The 15,843-nt window shown below is 47.3% G+C and overlaps 1 protein-coding gene across 2 annotated transcripts in view; it reads left to right on the top strand.

Annotated features, from left to right (window-relative positions):
* The window catches only part of BAMBI (BMP and activin membrane bound inhibitor), a 31,564-nt gene that overhangs the window by 8,889 nt on the left and 6,832 nt on the right, over positions 1-15,843 (top strand). The window lies entirely within an intron of this gene.

Here is a 15,843-nt window from a genome sequence, read left to right as displayed (position 1 = left end):
AACTAAGTATCAAATTTTCCTCTGGCAATCTTATCCGGGGAGCCCTTCTCTAGCACATGGGGCAACGCAGAAAAACTATTTGATACTAATGATAATTGAAATATGATCTAAATTAATTTACTATTTCACTAGAGTGGCTGACCTTCTAATGCAAGAGTACGGCTTCTCGCTCAGGTTTCTACTGGGTTATGACAGTTGGGCCAGAGAAAAGGGCTTTCTGAAAAATATGGCTTTGCCTGTGTTAAGGTGATACCAAGTTAGCACCTCAAAGAAATAATTATTTGTTTAGAAATAGTGCCCCAGTTACCCAGAAGAGTATCTGGAAGGGTGGCTTGGTAAAGTGGCTCTAAAGCCTCGGGTGGTCCGGGGTCCCTGCTCCATGGCCTTTTAGCTTTGTGGTGCAGATCAAAGACAGCACCACTAGGAACTGCAGTCTCCTCTTCTGAAAATGGGGGTAATAATACCTCCCCTCTCTGTATCATAGGATTGTCAGGATGAACAAATGAGGTAAAGCAGAACTCTTCAGAGACCGTAAAGCGTTACGTAAATATTAGTTGTCACTACATGCTTTTCCGGAGGCTAACGCCAGGAGACAGGTCATAGGGTATCTGGCAACCTGGCAGCAGGTGTAGGTCTCAGTGTCTGTCTGGAGGAGCCTCCGTCTTGCTGGTGGAGCAGGTGTACAATCCCTCAGCCGTCTCTCACCGCGTCTTCTGGGCCTGGGGGCTGGGGGGTGGTACTTGGTGTCTCCTGTGAAGCTCAGGGCGAAGGTTCTCCACGTGTGGCAGCATGAGGAGCATATCAGCAACACCCGGGAACTTACTAGGAATGCAAGTTCTCAGGCCCCGCTTCCGATCTGCCAAATCAGAAACCCTGGGCTTGGGGCCCATCGATCTGGGTTTTTTTTTAATTAAAAAAAAAAAATTTATTTATGACTGTATTGGGTCTTCGTTGCTGTGCGCGGGCTTTCTCTAGTTGCGGCGAGCAGGGGCTACTTTGTGTTGCGGTGTGCGGGCTTCTCATTGCGGTGGCTTCTCTTGTTGCGGAGCACGGGCTCTAGGCACACGGGCTTCAGCAGTTGTGGCTCACAGGCTCCAGAGTGCAGGAGTTGTGGCGCACGGGCTTAGTTGCTCTGTGGCATGTGGGATCTTCCCAAACCGGGATCGAACCCGCGTCCCCTTCCTTGGCAGGCGGATTCTTAACCGCTGCGCCACCAGGGGAGTCCCCCATCAGTCTGTTTTAACAAGCCCTCCAGATGATTCCGACACTTGCTCACGTTTGAGAACCGTGCACTAGGTCTTGGAGCCTTTGCAGAAACCAAGAACAAGGACCCCGCTTTTTTTTAATTTTATTGAAGTCTAGTTGATTTACAATGTTGTGTTAGTTTCAGGTGTACAGCAGAGTGATTCACTTATACATACAGATATATCCACTCTTTTTTTAGATTCTTTTCTCATATAGGTCATCACAGATGACTGAGTAGAGTTCCCTGTGCTCTACAGCTGGTCCTTGTTGGTTATCTATCTTATACATAGTGGTGTGTGTTCATCCCAAGCTCCTGATCTATCCCTCCCGCCAAGTTTCCCCTTTGGTAACTGTAAGTTTGTTTTCAGAATCTGCGAGTCTGTTTCTGTCTTGTAAGTAAGCTTATTTGTATCATTTTTCAATTTTACTCCACGCTCGGGCACCACCCCGTGACACCTGTCTTTCTCCACCTGAAGGACCCCACCTTGCCGACCTGTTACTAACCCTCCGCCACGCGAGCGGGCATCACAAGGGAGGCTCTGGGTTCCAGAGCCTCAAGGGACTCGAGAAGCCGGTTTTTGGGTTGGCTCGTTTTGTAGCTGAGGGTTCTGCAGCCCCCAGGGGCTCCGTGAGAGCTGGTCCAAACCCAGAGCTGGGGTCAAGGTGACGCTCGGCCCGGGGCTCTTCTCCCACTGTCTTTCTTGCATCCCGATCACAAAGTTCCAAGTACTTGCTCCTCAGAGGAGGAAGGACCCCGCGGAGCAGCAAGGTCAGGCGGGAAGCGGGGCCCCCCGAGGGCAGGGCCCCAGGGGAGGTCGCGGCTACCTACCTCGTGGCCTGGAAGAGACGTCATCTGCAGGAGTGACTGGGGGGGCTCCCACCACCCTCCTCAGGAGGGAAATCAGGTATGGACCTCAGCCAGGAGCCCTGAGGGGTCCCTTCCCTGGAAACCACTTCCCTGGTGGGCGTGGGCATCCTGGCTGGTGTGAAGGCTATGATTCTCCTTGCTTTGGTTTATGTACCTAAACACGCCGAGGTCAGGGTCAGGGTCAGGGTCAGGGAACATTTTCTACAGGAAAAGGCCAAGGTCGGAGCAGAGGGAGATTGCAAATTGAATAAGCATCAGGAAAAACGGTCACTGACAGCTACCTAGGCAGGCTGGTTCCTGCAGCGAAAGCTGAAATCCAAGGACGACCCCAAACCCATTCCCAGAAATCCTCACTTCAGGCTCATAGGAGGTGAGTGAGGTCTGGGTGTGACAGTGATTCAATCACCTTGTAAACAGCTCTACTCTGAGCAGCAAAAGTTCTCTCTTCTCCTTTTCCCCTCTCCCTCAAATTGCTCCTTTTGTCAAGAGGTAATTTGGCCTTTCAGTATCACCAAAATGTTGCTGTGGACTTTCAGAAACGCTAGCAATTTCTACCCATACCCTGGTTCAAAGAGAAACGGACAGTGAATGTGGTGGCCCGTCACAGCTTCTCCCTTTGAGACGGGCCGGACGGTGATGCCCTGAGCCTAGAGTCTCTGTGGGAGGCTCAGCTGCTGTGACCCCCGGGGGGGAGGGTGTACCTGCGCTCAACTTCCTCAGCTCTAAAGTCAGAGACAGACGTGATCATTTCCGTGATTTAATTTAAAAGAGGCTGACGTGGCCTCACGTAGCTCTTACTCAGTACCAGAGGAACGGTTTGATTAATTTGATCAGTCTAGACGGGCAAGTCATGTGGGATTGGAGCCTGAATTATCCTGTTAGCCTCTTGGCTTTGATCTCGACGCGAATGAGAGTCAGGTTCTCAGGTCACGTGAGGGCGGGCTGTGGGGCCCCAGGCCGCGTCCGCAGCGCGCTGCCACCCTCAGTGCCGGGGAATGTCAGTCACCTTCCTTCGGTGTTGCTTGGATCAGGAGAGGAGGGGATCTCTGTTTTACTCATGTGTTTGGAGGTTTTCCGTTTGCTTTTGAAGGTTGAAGTTGGCCAGAAGAGTTTGTCGGTTTGTAGGAACAATGCTCACATTTAGGACTCAGAGGTTTAGGGCAATGCCTCCCGGGGGTTCTGTTCAGTAAACACAATTCCACCAAAAATACAAAAAAACCAAAGAATGAACCAGGGTGGCCCAGAATATGACCTCCTCCTTGGGAGGCGCCCTGGACTGCTGGCAGGTGACACAGGCCCCTCACAGGGAAGGGTGCTCTGTTCAGAACGGCGGTCACAGCCGTGGTCCACACCTCGCCTGCTGCCACCAGCTTCCCCGGCCTCATGCCCAGAGGAGATTGTTTGTTCCTGTCCGAGGCCCTAGGAAGGTTCTGGGAACAGGGCTCACAGCCCTCTTACTGAGGTCACCGCATGACACTGAGACACGTTCGTTGAAACACCGAGTCTCAGTTTCCCTAGAAGGACCTCGCTTTCTGTGTCAACAGCAAAGGGCAGCCGCCTGTCCTCCCAGGTGGGTGCTGCCTCCCTCCGGTCACTAGAGGGCGAGAAAGACCCAAGCCCAGGCCGGACCCTCTGGCCGGAGGGTGTGTCCCCTCCAAGAGGAGAAAGCTCTGGGCTGCAGAGACAGCGCGTCTTTATTCTCTGGAAAACAAAACTGCTAACGGCTGTGTGTGTTCCAGTGTTGGCTGAGGAATAAGGGGTTACCTTGGTGGGTTCTCCACTTCCTTGTTCATTTTTAAACAGTTTTTACGTTCTCTAGAGAGTGAACACAATTAAGTAACTTGAATGATGCAGTTAAGAACCCAAACGTGTGAGAAAAGAGCAGGTGGTGGTTTGGGGCAGAGGCCCTGCTCCGGCGCTGCTGCTCTGGCCTCAGAGGCTGTGACGCACGGGGAGGATGCTGGGAGGTCAGAGCTTTCAGCGGCAGGAAGGGCACAGCCTGGGCTTGGCGGTTCTGTTCCCGGTTCTGCGGGGCCCGGTCCCAGGAGCATCTCAAGGCAGACTTATCAAGAATTTAAAGTAACATGTTCCAAATGAGCCTGTCTAGGGAACATGATCAGACTCACAGACACAGAGGACAGACTTGTGGCTGCCAAGGGGGAGGGTGAGTGGGGGCGGGATGGAGCGGGAGTGTGGGATGAGCAGATGCAAACGAGTATATAGAGAGAATGGATAAACAGCAAGGTCCTACTGTAGAGCCCGGGGAGCTAGAGTCAATATCCTGTGATAAACCATCATGGAAAAGAATATAGAAAAGAATGTATGTATGTGTATAAATGAATCACTGTGCTCTACAGCAGAAATTAGCACAACACTGTAAATTAGCTCTACTTCAATTTAAAAAAAAGAATGGAAAAAAAATAACGTGTTAGCAAAAGCTGGGAAAATAAACTACAGCAGCACCGCGAAGAGAGCTGTGGCTCCCCAGCTCACCTCCCCTTCCCCCGTCTCTCCTTCCACCCTCCTCTGCTCACCTCCCCTTCCCCCGCCTCTCCTTCCACCCTCCCCAGCTCACCTCCCCTTCCCCCGTCTCTCCTTCCACCCTCCTCTGCTCACCTCCCCTTCCCCCGTCTCTCCTTCCACCCTCCTCTGCTCACCTCCCCTTCCCCCGTCTCTCCTTCCACCCTCCTCTGCCTTTTTTTTGGGGGGGGGTCTCAAGTTATGCTATGGATATGAAATGATTTTGGAGAAAGCGTGTTAAGGTTTGCTGAGTCTTTATCCCCACAGAAAGTTAAATCTGTCCACTTGTCAAGTGAAAGATGGACTCTGTCAGGACAGAGAGAAAGGAAGTGCTTTTCGGTAACACACGATGCAGGTTTGGGAGAACGTCTATGAGCTTGAAACGGTTTTGAGATTTTCTCTGTGGTCTTGTGTGGATCGCAAACTCGACTCAACAGCCCAGTTATCAGCTGTCTTCCTGTGGTCCATCTCCCCTTTGCAGCCTGCGCTATGATTACCTGCCAATGAACTAGACCTGCCAGGTTAGTAAAGGCTGGGTCGTACTATGTTTTTTTGTGAATTAGAAAAAGGCATCTCCTCTCAGGCAGTCAGGGCAAACCCCAGGTGCGCGGTGGCTCTGGGGATGGGAGCTGAGCCTCAGCCCTCGCTCATCCCCGCAGCGGGAAGTCCTGAGCCTCAGCTCTCGCTCATCCCCGCAGCGGGAAGTCCGGGGTCCGGAGCAGCTTGGCACAGTCTGCGTTGACTCTTCAGTCCTTAGTCCTTCATGAGTTCCAGGGCCCAGCATTTTCCCTACTTCTGGAAAGTGACACAGCGTTTCATCTATAACCAGAACCTGTGGCTGTAACTCTAGCATCTTAGTGTTGAAAGAGATTTTAAAGGGTCTCTTGCTCCAACCACTGGTTCACACGTCCTTCACCCGACTTCCTCTAGTGCTGGGGAACCACCGCCCCTCCCGGCTCCCAGGAGCAATCATGCCAGCAAGGTCTTCCTTACTTTTAAGTGTTCCTGACAGCTTAAGCAAGTCTCCTTTTTTATCCTTGAAAGTTTTCCCTTCGCATTTATTGTTAAGCGTGGCACTGAGTGCCTTTACCAATTTGATCACTTCTCAAAGACCTTTTAAGGTGCTCCGTCTGCATTAAGCTCACGTTCTAGAATGGTCTGATCAGTGCAGTTTCCAGTAGGACAGTCATAATTTGGCGGTGGACTTTTTTCAACTGGCACTGGCACCAAGTTGCCTTGTCAAACACCTGTGGTATTACCTGCACCTGTTTTTAAGGGACAGAGCTCCTAAGTGATAGGGTCAGGTGGCTGCTTTTGGAGGCCTTCGTAAGGCCTTTCTTGGAAGGTAGTAATCGCACTTTATTTGACTTGATAGAGAAGGTGGCGCTCGCTGTTTTGGACCCTGAGTTCACTTTTGAGGCTCTTCCACAGAATCTGGACATGATCTTAGAGATCACTCTACTGCTCATACCTGATGCATGACAAAACAGGCCTGGGGAGGTTTGTCCATGTTTGGCCCAAACCGCACACTGCTGGCCGGAGCCCTACGTACGCAGAGCCCCAGGAGCAGGGAACACCTCCCTCCTCTTCTCTGAGTTGGGAGCTCCTGAGGGACACGGACCAGGGACAGTGCCCCGCCACCTGCCCTGGCCGCAGAAGTTTCACACTTCTTTTCTGTGTTTTCCAAGTTTTCTTCAATGATGCATAACTTTTGCAATCAGGAAAAAATATATATTTTATAACTATATTTATATAAAACCGTGGTTTTTCCAAACACACGTAAACTCCCCTGGCCTCGTCTCTACAGCTGCAGGGTGCCACTCAGGAATGTCTGTTCCATCACCCTCGACTGCTTTGCAATAATTAAATGATTCCCGGAGCCCATTTTGACCAAGAGCTAGACAACAGTACAGCCCTTTCCCATCCCATCCACCACCGTCCTCACTCCCCCGCTGCCCCGGGCTTGTTCTGAAGACCCACATCTGTTCCCTGCGTTAAAGGGGACAGGGAAGGAGGTTTTGGTGCGGACGGGACTGAGAACTCCAGCCTGATGGGGCGCGATGGCACAAGGGTCGCATCGCCAATCCCTGCAGACTCTAGCCTGGGGGGATCTGTCCAGACCAGGAGAGTCTGCCCGCCGCTTGTTTACCAGGGGCGGCAGAGGACAGCTGGCCGGAGCCGGCAGGCGAGCGGCCGTGGGGGCGCAGGGGCGCTGACCTCGAGGGCGCGGGAGGAGCGGCGCTGCTGCGGTGCGCCGGGTCCCTGCAGAGCCGCGCGAAGCGGCGGAGCTGCTTGTGGCCTCGGCGCCGGTACCTTCGATGAGGATGCGGGGCTCTTCGCGTTCGCTCCCCCAGGGATCTCGCGCCCTCCCCGGGCCCCCCCCCCCCGCAGCCTCGGCCTCCCCTTGTCCATCTTTTCCTGTCCGATCCCTGCGGCCCGAGGCCTCCCTAGAACAGACACTAGCGTCCCACCGACGGGCCCACACGGCGATGCTGCTGCTACTTTTTTCTACTTGCAACGGAAGCTCAGAGGAACCTGCGTTAGCATTTATTTTCTGCTCACGCTAATATCTCCAGGTACTCCTCTGCTTCCAGTAAACCGGAAACCAGCACAAACGTGCAGAGCCTGGGGTTAGCGCTCCCGAAACTTCCCGGATCTGTCAAGATGGAAGATGCCCCCCGCCCCCTCCGCGGCTACCACCCACCACCCGCCCCCGCCCCCTTATCTCCCTTGTCTTGCTGGACTCCCTTGTCTTGCTGGACTCCTGGCTGCGTGATAGAAACGAAAAGATTTTAGACCTGGAAGGGCTTTGATTACACCTCGAGACAAAAATATGAAAACAGGGCTTCCCTGGTGGCGCAGTGGTTGAGAGTCCGCCTGCCGATGCAGGGGACGCGGGTTCATGCCCCGGCCAGGGAGGATCCCACATGCCGCGGAGCGGCTGGGCCCGTGAGCCATGGTCGCTGAGCCTGCGCGTCCGGAGCCTGTGCTCCGCAACGGGAGAGGCCACAACAGTGAGAGGCCCGCGTAATGCAAAAAAAAAAAAAAAAAAAATGAAAACATAGGTTCTTTTCTCTGCATTATCTGCGTCTATCAAGGGCCTGAACTCACCTATTTCCAGAAACGTTGCAGGGCTTCCGGGGAAGACTTGAAGGATTAGGGAAAAAGTAACGTCAGCATGTCAGCACCCCTCTCCTCGCCCCCCGCCCCAGTTTCTCCAAACATTTGTTAGACGGTCACCTAAAAGAAGGATGGCAGGGTTGAAAGCGTTTTGAGGACAGGAGGCCCTTCAGTAATCTTATTGATCATCCATAAAAAAGAGCGTGGTTCATGAGTAGCTCGTGGCAAGTACATCCGTAATCAGTCAGGGTTTTACTGGGAAATGCTTTCTTCTGACAGTGCGTTAAGCAGCATCAGACTTTTTTGAAAAATGCTGTTGAACTGGAGACGGGCGATCCAAGGGAGTCCTATGCTGAGGTGGAAGATTCTTGTCTTTCCCAGGACACCAGAGGCATGAATCATGGCTCCTGGGAGCAGCCCTATGTCTTGTGTAATGATAAGTTAGCCACCAAGTTGTCTCAGCTGATTCTTGGACTACCTACATTCATGGGAGGTAAACTCTGTTGGCAAGAGTCTTGCTGTGTTTAGAGAGACATCACCCTGCCAGCCTGGCTTGGCCGTGGCATCGTTTGTACCTCTGACCCTCAGCTCCAGGGAGAAGAGAATCCTAAAACCAGCTGGAAAGGCCTGAAGCAATCATCAGTGTATCCAGATGACTAAAAAATGGATCTGAATAAAGCCTTTGATTTTAAGGAAAATCATGTAACATTTCTATAGGGTTTCACACTTAAAACTTCATGAGATGGTCTCCTGTTCCTCTTGCAGGAATATCAGAGGCAGCTGGGCCACGCACCACTGCTGTCCCTTACGGGAAGGGGGAGGTGGGGCACGAAGGGGACAGTTCATTTCCCGGGATCACACACTGAATGATGGAGCCTAGGTACAAGTTCAGGTCTTCAGTCTCCTGGTTAGCGATGTTTCCTCATCTACAAAGTTACATCCTATCCACTGGAAATGCGCTCACTGGCATCTGCTTCTTAAAAATAAGACGCATTCAGGACCACACTGTGAAAGGCATCAAAGGGAATAAAGGAGTGATAAATGGGTTTTCTGGTCTTTCAGGGTTTATAAACCTCTTAAGGAGCCAGATGGAAAAGGAAAATTGAGTAACGATGAAAACAATGCTGCTTCTTTAGAGCCTGTCTTCATACTCCTGTGATTTTATGAGGAACAGCTAAGTGGTATGGGGTGGGGCAGAGCGGGTGGAACTCTAAGGAAGCAAGTGACTGCTTTGGCTTTTTGGTTGTAAAGTCGAAGGGTTTGGCTCACGTGTTCCATACAGACTGGAAGGCACCTTGGCCTCCGGTATCCAAACTACATGTGTGGAGAAAGCCAGATGATTATTTACCCCAAATACCCATCTCTCTCAGGAAACTAATAAAAAAGCTCTTTTAGTTGCCGCAGTCAACTGAAAAGACAGGATATTCAAGATGGTTGTCTATTAAAAATAATCCAAGTTCAAAGTGGTTTTTCAGTCCTGGATTCTGGAAATGTTCTGAGTCTTTAGTCCACGTAAGATGGGCCACCTTCATTTGGTTACATTAGGTTTTTTAATTTTAAAATTTGGACGTTTTTCAACTTTCATTTCTTTAAATATTTTCTCTGAGCCCCTCTCCCGGAATTTCAATTACATGTGTGTTAGACCACTTGACAGTAGCCACAGGGGCACCGAGGCTCTGTTCTTGTTTCTTCTGGCCGTGCCGTGCAACACGCGGGATCCTCGTGCCCTGACAAGGGATCGAACCCATGCCCCCTGCAGTGGCAGTGCAGAGTCTTAACCACTGGACCGCCAGGGAAGTCCCTTAAGTTTATTTTTGATGAGGGAATTCCCTGGTGGTCCAGCGGTTAGGACTCAGTGCTTTCACTGCTGGGGCCCGGGTTCAGCCCCTGGTCAGGGAACTGAAATCCTGATGACAGCAAACACTCAAGTGATAAACTCACACTAAATTAAGAATTTAAAGGAATGATCTTAATTCCACTCACTAATACTTCTCTTATTAAAAAGGCGAGTTAATGATGAGGGGAAAGCTTCTCTTTATAGAAGTGTTCCAGTTAATAAATGAACATAAAATAATAGAATATCACGGTTTTGCATTCCCCACTGAAATAATGGATGTAGGCAATGATTATCTATAACTTCACGTCACACAAATAGAGGCAAAGAGACAGAATGAACTTCTGAGAGAGGTACAATCATCATCTGGGAGGTAGTCTTACCAACTGAGTCTGAATCTGATGGAGACTTTTGATCTAACAACCAATTCACAGGAAATAATAGCAGGAAGGAGGAACGTGTTAAGTGACACCATGGAGATGCAATCAGCAAACTTTAGACCACAGAAAACCCTATAGGATAAATGATCTGATTGTTTCCATAAGTAACCAGCAGAGCAAAAAGAAAAGACAGAAGGGAGGTGGAACCGATAAATGTAAAGAGTCATAAGGACGTATCAGTCAATTACAACGTGTGAATCTTTATTTCAAGCCTATTCTAACAACAACAAAAAATAAAGATAAAAAATAAAAAGGCGAGTTAAATGATAAGCTTGTTTTTATGTGTGTATCATATATATGCCATGTATATATATATATATAAATGCCTTATGGTGCTGGCCTACCCACACTTTCCGGTCTTCCTGGTCCACTACCTTGATGACGGGCAGCAGTCGTGTTTTATATCAGCCAGGACCCTGCCCTAGCTGATCGGACCATAAACTGAGCATTTTGAGATGATCTCTCCCTAAGCTGAACAGCAACCTGTGTAACAGGGGCTTATGATTGTATAAAAGCAAGCAGAAGTTATGAAGAGCAAAAACTAGAAGTAGGGAAAGTGTGCCAGCTGTTTGGTAGAGAGGTGAGAAGCAAAGAGAACCCTGGGAAAATGAGACCCAAGTGTTCTAGTTTCCGGTTTCAGGGATACTGGCTTCTCGGGAAGATAAGTAATGCTTGTAAGTTACCAACTGGCTGTATCCTGACAATAAGGCTATTGTATCCTCCCAAGAAACCCCTCCTAAATTAAGTCATCTCAAGTGGGTCTCTCATTCTTTTAATTAAACAAGTTTGACTGAGCTATAAATGTGCATATTTTAAATGATATCTTTGAAATGATAGGCTGAAAATATAGGTAAGTGACACCAAACTATGAATGGGCCAGTGAAGGGTTACTTGTGTTTAAACAAATTCACAGCAGAATAAGAGCTTATGTGTTAGGTGACCAAATGGAACAAAGGAAGATTATCGAATATGGGGGAAAATGCACTGTAAGTTCTTCCCTTAATATCAAGGATAAAAACAAGAATTGTTCAGTGATGATCTCAGTGCCACCCTGCAGCTCTGTTCATGACTTCTGCCCACAGGAAACATTTCACTGAAATGCATTAAATGTTAGAAGATATGCTCATTTGGATGGCATTTCATTTCATGGGTTGAACACATACATCAAATTTCATGTGCATCTTGATACTTTGTAAACGGCAAAACAAATACTGTATAGCTAATTATTTCCTCAGACACTGTTGCGAAATAAAAACAGAGGCAGGGACAGAAACATGATGGCAAATACCAGTAATTACAAAGTTCCACTGCAAAGACCTCATTCTGTTCTGTTAATGAGATTTCAGTTTGGAAGATCCAGTGTTAGAATAGAATGGAATGAGGAGCAGTCGTTACAGCAGTCCCCCCTTTTCTGCAATTCTGATATCCGAGGTTTCAGTTACCTGATGAATTGTCCAAAAATATTAAATGGAAAATTCCAGAAATAAACAATTCATGAGTTTTACATCGCATGCCATTCTGAGCAGTGTGCTGAAATCTCGTGGTGTCCAGCGCCGTCCCGCCCGGGATGTGAATCATCCCCTGTTCCCTGCGTCCTATCCCTTAGTTACTTAGTAGCCCTCTCAGTTATCAGATGGGCTGTTGCGGCCGCAGTGTTGTGTTCAAGTGACCCTTATTTTACTTAATAACGGCCCCAAAGGGCAACAAGAGGGATGCTGGCAATTCGGATATTCTCTTACTGTGCCTAAATTATACATTAAAGCTTTTTGTAGGTATGTATGAATAGGAAGAAAACCCATAGAATATATTGGGTTTAGTGCTATCTGAGGTTTCGGGCATTCACTGAAGGTCTTGGAACATAGACCCCCCGGGTAAGCCTGGATAAAGGTGGAGCAGTGGGAACACAGGCCGGTTTTGGGCGGTGGGCCAGGATGCAAGGTTTCAGCCAACGTCAAGCGAGAGCCTAAATGTTTGATTGTCTAATGAAAATATCAGAGCTTTTAATTTTAATGGTTTGTACATGAACATTAGAAAAAAAATCCAAAAAAAGACAAGTATTGCCAGCTAAGGAGAGAGAACGCCAAATACTGTCCGTTGCTTGAACCTGAACAGCATTCTGGGTCAAGGATGTTCCGTTAAGCAGGAATTTAAGGTACTTTCTCTGCTTTAAAAGATTAATTTACCATTTTAGTTAAAAGAACAAAAGGAATCAACCTCGTTATTTGACATCAGATAGGCAGAACTAGCAGAAATTATTGAATGATTTCTAAAAGTTCTACTGGCTTAATTAGAGATTACATTCACATAAGTCAATAGAACAAAGGCTATATCAAGGATCACACAGAATATACTTGATACTATTTGATTATAAATAATGTCCATTGTTAAGTTCATGATGTTCTTTTACTCCGTTTCTTACTGTATTCTAAAGTTAGTTGCTTTAAAAATTCTCAACACAACAGATACTCTGTGGTATTTGTAAAACTCAATAGCATTTTTGCTAGTCTGTAGGAGGATGGGCATTTGGGAATGTGGGCTTCAGTCTTCCCCTTTTTTTCTAGGTCCTATCACACTGTGTCCTGGACTCTGCACTCTGTCCTTTATCTCCTTTTCCATTTTGGAGGAAAAAAGAAAAGAAAAAACTTCACTAGACACTCATTCCTTTGGGCTGGGCTAATCTCTCACCTTTGACCATATTCCAAAGAAAGTAAATTTTAGCTCTGCCCTCCTAACTCCTGAGAACAAATGACTTTAAAAAAACAAAAACAAAAAACAAAACTGCTCCTGGGAATTCAAAGTGTTATCTAACCTCTGTGGATTGTTGGTTGGTAGAAGATTTGTATAACAGGGAGAAATGTTAGAGTCTATCTCTAGACTGCAATAGTTTGTATGCTAGCCGGGAACTTGAACACAACTGCTTCTGAACAAAATGTACCGAGTTATTTTTCATCTGTATCGTGGAGAGAGGAATTGCTGAAATGGTGTATCACATATAATTTGGGGGAACAATGGCATTATTTGGGTAAGCAGAGATTGCTAGAGTATTTGCAGCTTTGTTAACAAAATGGCTTGGGACGTAAAAACCCTTGAGGTATTTGTTTTCCTATTTATAAGAAAAATAAAATTTAGAGTTTTTCTGTGTATAGGACAACCATGAAAATGCATCATAGTGGCATGTTGTGATTATATAGTATATATATGTTCGTATATATCATATCTAGAACACTGTTCAAAGGTAATAAAATAAAACTCTTACAATGTTTAATTATTTCGGGTTTTAGGTCCAAAATCAGCTTTCTGTTCTTGGGTATAGATAGCTGGTTCCCAGCTTATATTTTCACAATTTCCTTCATAAGAGTAAAAAGAAATTGTCCATTGATTTCATTTGTTGATTTAAATTAAAAAAAAATCCCACTAGATATTACTATTTTCGCCTTATCAACCTACCTGTGGGAAAGTAATAACCAAATTACATACAAAACACAAGTAAAATTCTGTAGAGAAGCAATTTTCCTTGAGCCTTAAATTGAATTAAAATGGTTGCTTATTCTTTCAACTATTGATACGGCCTCATAGTTGACATATTATCCCTAAACAAATTTTGATTTTCCATGTTGATTCAAACACTCTTGTTCATTTAGTTGAAAAGTCCATGTCTGCTCCAAAACCCTTAGATAAAGTGCGGACTTGTTTCTCGTAAAAGGAATTTTTAGCCATTTAAAAAGCCTGCCCATTAAACTAATAATGAAAATAAAAGAGGCAGAATCACTGTCTGATCATGATGTTCTTATTCTGAATTGTATTTGGAACAAAAAAAGTACACATCCTGGAATAACAGCAACTGATGTTAATTCAGTAAAAGGTAAGTATCAGAGCATGAACCCTTCGGGTTGAAAGTAAAAGAACCTTAAGTAACGAGAGGACCTTATCGAGGAGCCTGAGTTAACCCTGACGTGGAATTTAAGGACCGGAAGTTAGGCCAAGGACTGGGAATCCATCTGGACTTACGTCTTTGCCACCCTGCACATCTCTGTCCGTTTTCTCTTGCTTTGCAGACAGGTGGACTCTGAATTTGTTTGTCTCTCGTGAAGTGACCTCTAGAGACTGACCAGCACCTCAGTCTAAAGACCCCGAAGAGAGAACCTAATTGGTCCAACTGGGGTCGTGTGACTAGTTATGGCCAGAGGGGCACAGTGCCCTAGGGGACGTGCCTAGGGGACGAAAGGGGACGTTCTCTGAAGGGGGCTGGGAAGGCATTCAAAGTGTGTACTACAACACGACTTTCGTCAGCGCATCCCCCAGACCCTCTTCCATTAAACAGGCATTTTTATCTGCATCACAGGTAGATATGGTTATTTTCTGGGGCATCTCTGCCCACTCCTTGCTTCACATCTATGCTCCAGCAACAAAGAGTTGCTTGTAGTCCCAACTACCCATCTTCTACTTACCACCCATATGCCCCCTTGCGATCAATGAATTTCACGCCTAAGTTCCTGTGGTCCTCTGTGCTTGTAATGGTCCCCTCCCGATCCTTTCATTCTTTAGGCGTCATGGCAGATGTCACTGCTTGCAGCAGACCTTCTGGACTTGTTTCCCTTCCTGGGCTAGTTATCGCTGCTGTCTTTACGCATCATAACTGTGCACATCATCTCCATCATCCCTTGTTTGTGATTTACCATGTAGGTTCTGGCATCTTTTGGACCCCGCAAGCTGTGAGCCTGGCCTACAGTGGGCGCTCCAAAATAGTTGAATGAATATGCTCGAAAAGTTTCCTGTTGGCTAATAATGGACTCTCTAGAGTTAAAAGAGAGTGTGTCATTACAGGACAAGTATTGTCTGCATAAACCCCTTAGAGTTGTTAACTTGTCAAATACTCACATGTCAGGAAGTACCAACCAAACCTCCCCTCGGGACCTGCTGGGCAGCCCCCCACTTAAGAAACGCCCGCTGCTGCTGCTTACCTGGTGCCCTAACCAGTTTAACTGCCTCTTAAAACTTCTGCTGGGCTGGCGCTCCTCTCCTTTTAGACGCAATTTTGATCCAGTGAGGTAATGCGCAGAACATCAGTTTATGAAATTATTTTATTTTTTCTGCATATACACGTTATTTTTCAAAGGCAATTTCATTAACTACATCCTGCAGCTCTGTGGACTTACAACATTAATTTACAAGGTTGGCCTTCATTTTCAGTCGAGACATATATATGTATATGTGTGTGTGTGTATATATACACACAAAAAAATATATGTATACAAAAAATATAGAGAGAGAGATATAGTTTTCTTCTTAGTCTTAATTTCTGCACTCTTTCGTCCTCAAGGGTTTGACTGCTTCTCCTGCCTTAGCGTTAAATGCGCCTTTCCCCCTCGCCCCACCCCTTGACATTTTATCAGGTAGCAAAAAGCTGGCTGATCCTAAAAGGAAATTTTGCAAATGGTTGACTTTTGTTAACCCCAGGTTTGGGAGGGAGGGGAGAAAAGAGCTTCCCTCAGATAAGAGTTTTAAACTGAATTTCCTCTCCACAAAAATAGAAAAACAACAGCAACCCTCCCAGGACCGCCTTTGGGCACTTTGTGGCGGGCAACCCCCCAAGTCCTAGTAAGTGAATTAGCATCTCAGAAGGGCGCTCCCCGCGGGGCTGGCACTGATCAGGGTCAGCCGGTGTGTTTGCCGGCGACTGTTCGGGGGGGTGGTTAATTGAGTGTCAGTCTCGGCCAGTGTCGTCTCGCTGGCGCCGGGCGCTTTTGGATTTGCTAATTCTCGTTAAGTGTCTGTGGCCGGCTACTCGTCCCGTCTACCCGGGAGAACTCGGCGGC

The sequence above is a fragment of the Stenella coeruleoalba genome (assembly GCF_951394435.1).
Source record: "Stenella coeruleoalba genome assembly, chromosome: 2".
Classification (NCBI taxonomy): Eukaryota; Metazoa; Chordata; class Mammalia; order Artiodactyla; family Delphinidae; genus Stenella; species Stenella coeruleoalba.
This window is presented reverse-complemented; position numbering and strand designations above follow the sequence as displayed.